The sequence below is a fragment of the Calypte anna genome, chromosome 5 (assembly GCF_003957555.1).
Source record: "Calypte anna isolate BGI_N300 chromosome 5, bCalAnn1_v1.p, whole genome shotgun sequence".
NCBI lineage: Eukaryota > Metazoa > Chordata > Aves > Apodiformes > Trochilidae > Calypte > Calypte anna.
Window position 1 is genome coordinate 16,416,293 of NC_044250.1, and position 7,610 is coordinate 16,423,902.

Here is a 7,610-nt window from a genome sequence, read left to right on the forward strand (position 1 = left end):
AGCAATTTGAGCTGTGCAGAGCCAGGAACAGAGGAGGAACAGCCAGAACAACAGTGGATGGGAGACTAGAGAGAGGGAAATGGGCTGAAGGAAAAAGAAGAGGAAAGAAGGGAAAGTTGGGAGATAAAAAGGATCCTCAGGATTGCACATCCTGCAATCTTTCATTCCCCATCTAGGTGCTGGATAGGATTCTCAAGATCTGCCTTTCCCCTTGGAAATAGCCCCATTAATAATGGCTGTGGAGTGGGAAAGCAAGAGCTCTGTGCCCCACTGCTGCTGGGGGAGCCTGTGACCTGGGCTGCCCGGGTTTCCCAAGCATTCAGCAGTGTGATCATGCTAATTCAGTTTGGGACCTTTCAAAGACTTGCTGGGAAAAGTCCCTTCCTTCCCAGAGGCACTGAAAGTTTTGACCTCCTGACCCTCCCTTTTACTAAGAGGTTCCAAAGCAGCACTGCAGCTGGGAAGGTTTTTGTTCATGCCTCAGTGATTCTCTGATGGCAGAGCAAGCTGGTGTTTATCTAGGCTTGACCTCTCTTCTTTGAGCCTGGAAATGTCTCTTTCTCATTGTCTTAGAGCAGGGCAATGCTGGAAACCTCCCTGCCTTGCCATTCTCTGTGTGCCAATGCCCTGGTACCTGTCACCAATCCATCCCCCCCAGGAGCTGGGGCTCTCTCTCAGCACTGATCCCATTTGCTCATCAAGCTGCAGATTCATTTACATTTAATGCATCCTGTCTGTCTGTGAAACACGACTCTGCTCCCACTCTGACACTGACACCCAGACTCCTGCCACAAAGTCACCTGTTGGTTTCTGAGAGCAAATTAAAGAAATTCCTCCCCTTGTTCCAGAAGGCTACTGCTGGCCTTGCCAGGACCCTCAGTGTGTCCTCCTCCACTGCCAAGCCTCATGAATTTCAGAGGAAAAAGGTTGGGGTGCAAGGTGAGATGGGAGGAGCTGGGAGAGGAAAAGTTTCTAAACTGCCAGTCCAGAGCTGTGGGATTAATTCACACCACCAGATTAGGATTGTTAACACAGTTAACAGATTGTTAACACAGCTTAAAAAGGGAGAGTCCCAATGTCAGTGCAGATGGGTGCTTCACACTGGTGGTGACACAGTGATGGGCATGGCTGTTGGTAAGGCAGGAATAGCCCTCACCTCTTTTACACCTTCCCTGCCTCCTGAAAACACTGTAAAACCAGAAACATGCATAGCTGAGGGGCTGGATTTACCTTGGATTGTGTCCCCAGCACCCACACTGCAGAGCCTGGGGTAGGGACCTGATCCCCATCCTCCTGCATCCCTGCTGCTGTTTCCTCCTTAGGTGAGCTCAGATTCCCTGTCTGCAAAATGGGGATAATGAGGAAAATGGGGATAAAGAGGAAAACGGGGATAACGTTTACTTTGCTTGCAGGGGTCTGGAGCAGTAATTAATGAGTGTATCTGGAGTGTTTTTTTTCTGAGGGGTGAGATAAGCAGTGAGGATTCATGAGGTAGGTGCAAAGCATTATGATGAATTATTGAGAATCAAAGGTAAATGTTGGTATTGCTGCCTCAGACTATCTGACTTCTAACCCTGTTAGCTTCTTTTTTCCTCCCTCAACCCAGCAAGAGAGTGATTTCACCCCTTCTGCTCACATCCAGCTGTGTATAATAACCCAATAAATCATACTGGGCTGACCCAGCTGGGTTTTGGTGGGCAGGACAGGAGTGGTGCAGGCAACCCAGCAGTGCTAGGACAATAAATTGCATTGGACATCTTCATTTGTACCCCTGCTGGGAGCTTCTCTCCTGCAGTGGCACCCAGGGGAGGCAGAAGACTCATCCTTTGCAAGGAAAGCATCACCAGAAGCCAGCTCCCTGCCAGCTTTACCCAGCAAACTTGCTGGGGGAGCTTCTTCAAAGCCTGTGTTGCAGGTCAGGAGGTGCAAACACCCAGATGAGATCCCACCACTCCTGGTTACCACTCCTGGGGTGGTCTGGGGAACAGGCTGTGGGATGCTCCTCACCCAGGCTTTGCTTAGAGACCCCCCCAGAAAGACTGGGTAAAAATCAGCAATGGGGCCAGGGAGACAACAAGGACCTGCTGTAAGCTGGGCTGAAATGATGATTTGGGTGAGGGGATAGGAGTGCACCCTCAGTAAACTGGCAGATGGCACAAAGTTAGGTGACAGGTGACAAGAAGAAATGGGGTAAAGCTCCATCAGGGGAGGTTCAGGTCAGGTTTTAGGGGTGATGAGGCATCAGAACAGGCTGTCCAGGGAGGTGGTGGAGGCACCAGCCCTGGAGGTGTTCAAAAGATGGGCAGATGAAGAGCTACAGTGGATGGTTCAGTGGTTGGGGGTTATAGGGTGGGTGGATGGACTTGGTGATCTTAGAGGTCTTTTCCAACCTTGGTGATTCTACAGTTCTATGAAAAAAAGTCTGAAGGCAGCTTGGCTTTCTCTGCCTTGAAGCCAAAGCAAAGATGACCTGTTCCAAACCAGTGTGTGTGTAACCTGAGTCTGGGGTTGCCACGAGCAGGTTTTTCCAGTTTTTCTTGCAGACTTCCCACCTCCTTCCCTGCCTAGGCTTCCAGTTTTCACACTCAGGAGGACACCTGAACATGGGTGCCATTCCTGTGCCATTCCCAGGGGGTTCCTAACTCCTTTTCCAACACCTCAGGATCCCCTGCCAGCCTCACATCACCAACCTCAGAGTCCTCCCCAGAGGTCTCTGAGAGGTCCTCTCAGAGGTCCTCCCTATGGTCTCGCTGCTCTGGTTGCTGCTCAGGGCATCAAAATCCAACACAAAAATCCAACACAGCCCAGCACCTGCCCCATGGAACCTTGGGCAGGAATGTGGAGGGTCCTGAGTGAGCCCAAATCACTTTGGGTACTGACTTGGACACCCAAGACCACTTCTAGACAGAAGCCTCCAAAGGTTCATAGGGAAGTTTCTAATAGTCCTGTGTTTTTTTTATAATAAAAGCCATTTTGGTTTTGTTTTTTTGTTTGTTTATTTGTGGTTTTTTTGTTTGTTTTTTCCAGCTAGGAAGACCAAGGTCATACATGAAGACCTCAGTTCAGCAACAGAGTTAAAACTGACTTGGAATCCATCACTAAAGACTTCAATCCCTGCAGGATAACTATAGTTACCCTCAGTTATTTCAAGTCCTAGGTGGGTCCTAGAGGCACCTGAAACACAGAAAGAATAATGCTTAAATAAGAGATTTTTTTTCTCCTCTGACAAAGTTTTGCAGGTTTTCTTTTAAATAAACTCTTATTATGCTCAAGGGACTAAATGTTTATTAGCTACAGATTCTGTATGAATGTATTATTTGTCAGGATATTTTATTTTCTCTCCATGTCTGGGCTACTTGAGTAGTCTGGGTAATGTATTTCAGACAACTGGAATTCACTTGAAAAGCCAGAGAGAAAACAGACTTATTTCCTATTATTCTAAGAATAAATGGCACCCAATCCCTACAAGGTATTGCTGTATCCTTAACCCAAGGTTTTCTAGGAACTACACAAACCATGCAAACAAAGTTGCTTTGCCATTTGTACCTGATCAGCAGGTCTGAAACACCATCCCAGAGATGCACACTCAGCATGGATCTTCCTGGCCACTGGAAAACCACTGGATCAGCTTTCCCTTCCCTGGTGCTGAGCTCCTGGCACCTCCTGAGCTCAGCTCCAGGCAGGAGCTCTCATTGCAGGCAAGCTGAGCAAAAAGGAGGATTTATCCTGCCCTTACCCAAGGGGATTTTCCACCTGGCAGCCAAGGCTTGCCCTCAAGCTGTGGGTTGGTTAAAGAAGCCAGGGGTGACCCAGCACCCATGGGGCTCATCCCCCACACCTCCTGTGGACCAGCACAGCTCCAAACCACACACAGCAGCCCTGAGCAGGACATGCAGAGGTTGGCACCTCCAAATGACTCTCAGGCAGCTCCTGGGTGTCCTCCCAAGCATCCCCCCCCCTGTTCCTACCAGCTCTGGCTGGCAGCCAGGGGATAACAACTGAGCATCCAGAAGCTTTCAGCTGGATGAAGCCTGGAGCCCTCAACAAGGGAGAGTTCCAGAAAACACCACGTTTGTGAAACCAGAGAGAGGAGATAACACAGAGCCTGGCATGGGCAAGGAAATATTTGTGTATCCAAGACCCCATCCAGCTCTCTCTGACCACTCTGCCTCTTGCCTTTGCATTCAAGAGGTGCTGGATAAAGATGCAGGGAAACAAATGTAGCCCTGGCAACACCAATGAGGGCAGGAGGAACTAAGACAACCCCCCTATTCCCCCCCCCAGGCTGAATTTTTTTCCATTTTTAATCCTTATCTCCACCTATCACCCTCATGCATGGAAAGCAGCTTCTCAGCTGCATAGATTTGCATTGCTCTGGGAGGCTGAAGTGGTAAAACATTGGGGCTGCCTATTCAGAGGCAATCAGGGATTCAAAGCATCCTGGGACACCTTACAGGGGCCTGGTTGCCCAGTGACAGGTGTTTTGAGCTGACTTCAGAGAATAATAGAGATTTTTTTCTTTAAAAAAAAATGACTGGCTGCTTAAAACCATATTTCCTTCACGTCTTAATAGGGGAGAAAATACTGCCCAAGAAACTCGAGTATAATCTTAGAGGAGGTGGGGAGAAATGGCTTTATTTACAGTGCTGGGAAGCTTAATGGTTTAGGTATTTATTGAACACATGGGATTTATATGTTCTTGTTCTGGGTTAAGGATTTCCCCTCCACCACGAGGAGGAACAGAGGCTCAGTCATCCCCCACTTGTGCTGCCATTCCAGCATCCCTGTCCCAAGGCAACATCAGCTTTGAGCCAGAATCAGCTACATCAGATTTCTTTCTTTCCCAAGATCTCTCACCAAGAGAGGAGGTATTTTTGGGGGGCACTGTTGCTCTTAGGCTTTTAAATCTGGGGCAAATGAGCAGCTCCCCAAGCAGCCTTCAGTCTGACTACAGCACAGCCCATGCTGGGACAGTCTCTGGCAGGATGAGAAGCCCAGGCAAGGGATGGTTCTCAGCCTACCTGGGGCAAGGCAGAGCTTGCCTGTGCAGAGATACCAGGGCAGGGCAGGATGCTACAGAAATGTCCAGTGCACAGGGGAAGTGTTCACCCTCCCCATGAAGGAGCTGGCCTAAGGGGTGCTCACCAAGCAGCTGCTTCTCTGCCTCTGTGGCCAGGACACACAGACAGACACACAGACACACAGAGTCTGCAGCAGCAGCGAGTGAAGCTTTTGCTGGATGGCTGCAGAGCATCACACAATCCCTGCCCTCTCCTTTCCCTGTCCCTGCCCTTTCCCTGCCCTCTCTCTGTCCTCCCCCTGCCTTCTCCCTTCCCTCTCCCTCTCCTCTCCTCTCCTCTCCTCTCCTCTCCTCTCCTCTCCTCTCCTCTCCTCTCCTCTCCTCTCCTCTCCTCTCCTCTCCTCTCCTCTCCTCTCCTCTCCTCTCCTCTCCTCTCCTCTCCTCTCCTCTCCTCTCCTCTCCTCTCCTCTCCTCTCCTCTCCTCTCCTCTCCTCTCCTCTCCTCTCCTCTCCTCTCTTGTCCTTCCCTGCCCTCCCTCTCCTCTCCCTGCCCTCCCCCCGCGGGGTTCCGCTGCCGAACCTCTGGATCCTGGAGAGCCCAGGGAGGAGAAGGGGACCTGGAACTTCCCCCTGGACGCCTTCTCGTCCCCTCTGCACCGAGGCTCCCAGCAGGAGCATCCCGCTCGGTCCTTTCCTCTTCCCGTGCCTGGGGGCAGCAAGCAGCGGGAGAAACCTTAGGAAAGGGCAGGGCTGGGTTAAACCGGGAAGGTTTCTATACGAGAGTGCTTGAAAACTAGCAGGGCAGAGGTCTGCAGCTGGCTGGGGATGCCTTTAAAACAGCTTTTTAATCCAAAAGCAGATCCATCCATCACCTCTTTAACACCCGCCTGGCAAGGGGGGTGGGTGGGGGGGAATAATCTGCCAGGTTGTTACCTGGAGACTTGGAGAGAAACGGGACAGCAGACAGATCTAGCACCCCTCAGGGGTTTCCAAGGTAAAGCTGGTAAAGTTGGGTGCTGCCCAGCCCCAGTGAGTGATGGAGAAACATCCAAGTGGTGCCAAGATCCACCTCTCCCCATAGTGCTGTGGGAATCAGATGTTCAGCAGGCAAAAAATGGCTCCATAAAGAGTGTGTGGGGCTGCTCAGCTCCAGAGCTGGCTTTGTGTGATTCTGTACAAGTCTACAGCCTGAGTCTGCTCCCCCAGGGGCTGGGATGTCTCCTACCCCAGGAGCTTTCAGGCCGGACGAGAATAATAGAAGGAGAGACAAAAAATTCTTCTTCCTATTTCCCAAATAGATAATAAAAGTCTCAGAGCCATCTTAAAAGCAAAATCAACCATAAGCACACATCAACCTTCATTTTTAGGTCCTTACACGCAATTTTAGGTCTTCGCTGGTGAGGCCACAGCTTGAGTCCTGTGTCCAGTTCTGGGCCCCTCAGCCCCTCAGGAAGGAGCTTGAGGTGCTGGAGCAGGTCCAGAGAAGAGCAAGGAGGCTGTGAAGGGATCCAGCAGAATTGCTGTGAGGAAGGGCTGAGGGAGCTGGGGGTGTTGAGGCTGGAGAAGAGGAGGCTCAGGGGAGACCTCATCACTCTCTCCAACTCCCTGAAAGGAGGTTGGAGCCAGGGGGGGGTCGGGCTCTGCTCCCAGGCAACTCTCAGCAAGACAAGAGGGCAGGGTCTCAAGTTGTGCCAGGGGAGGTTTAGGTTGGAGATGAGAAAGAATTTCTTTCTGGAGAGGGTGATCAGGCATTGGAATGGGCTGCCCAGGGAAGTAGTGGATTCTCCGTGTCTGGAGATCTTTCCAAAGAGCCTGGATGTGGCACTGAGTGCCATGGGCTGGGAACCACGGGGGGAGTGGAGCAAGGGTTGGACTTGGTGATCTCTGAGGTCCCTTCCAGACCAGCCAATTCTGTGATTCTGTGATTCATGCCACTGGTTGCTGCTGATTTTGGCCAAGATACAAAACATTAGAAGCAGAGGTGCAAATCACAACCATGTTCCCTGGCCCTGGGCTGCTAAGCCTGCACTTCCCTGCCACACTCAGCCAAAAGAATGGACCAAACCTATCCCAGGTGCTGTTCAGAGGGTGTTGTGACTGTAAGAATGACAGATTTAGGGCAAGGTCATAAATGCGTGTGAGATGCAAGCAGCAGCAGAGAGCCAGAGGCACTGGGGCTGCTCTCAGACCTGCCAGCTCTCAGGCCAGCTCCCAGCTTTCCTGTTGCCCCAACAGCAGCTGATTAGGTGGATACCTCAGTTTTCTGGGTACAAACACATGCACCCGGAGGTTTTGTCCTGAAGACAAAATACCCAGGAATGCCACAGGGGTTCAGAAAGCAAAGCACACCCACAAGGTGCTCCCTCAGCCCCACACTTTGGGGCCAGGCTGTTTTCTGAGCTGACAAACTGCTGTACTAAAGTACAACGTGGACTAAAATGCAAGAACTTCCTCTCCAAAATTCCAGTGTCAGGGAGGATAAATTGAGTCTAACAGCAGCTACAGGAAGGACTTTCCCTCAAGATCATAGACCAACCACTTGAAAAAAACTCAGCAGACAAGAAGCAAGAGCCAAAAACCAGAACTGTAAG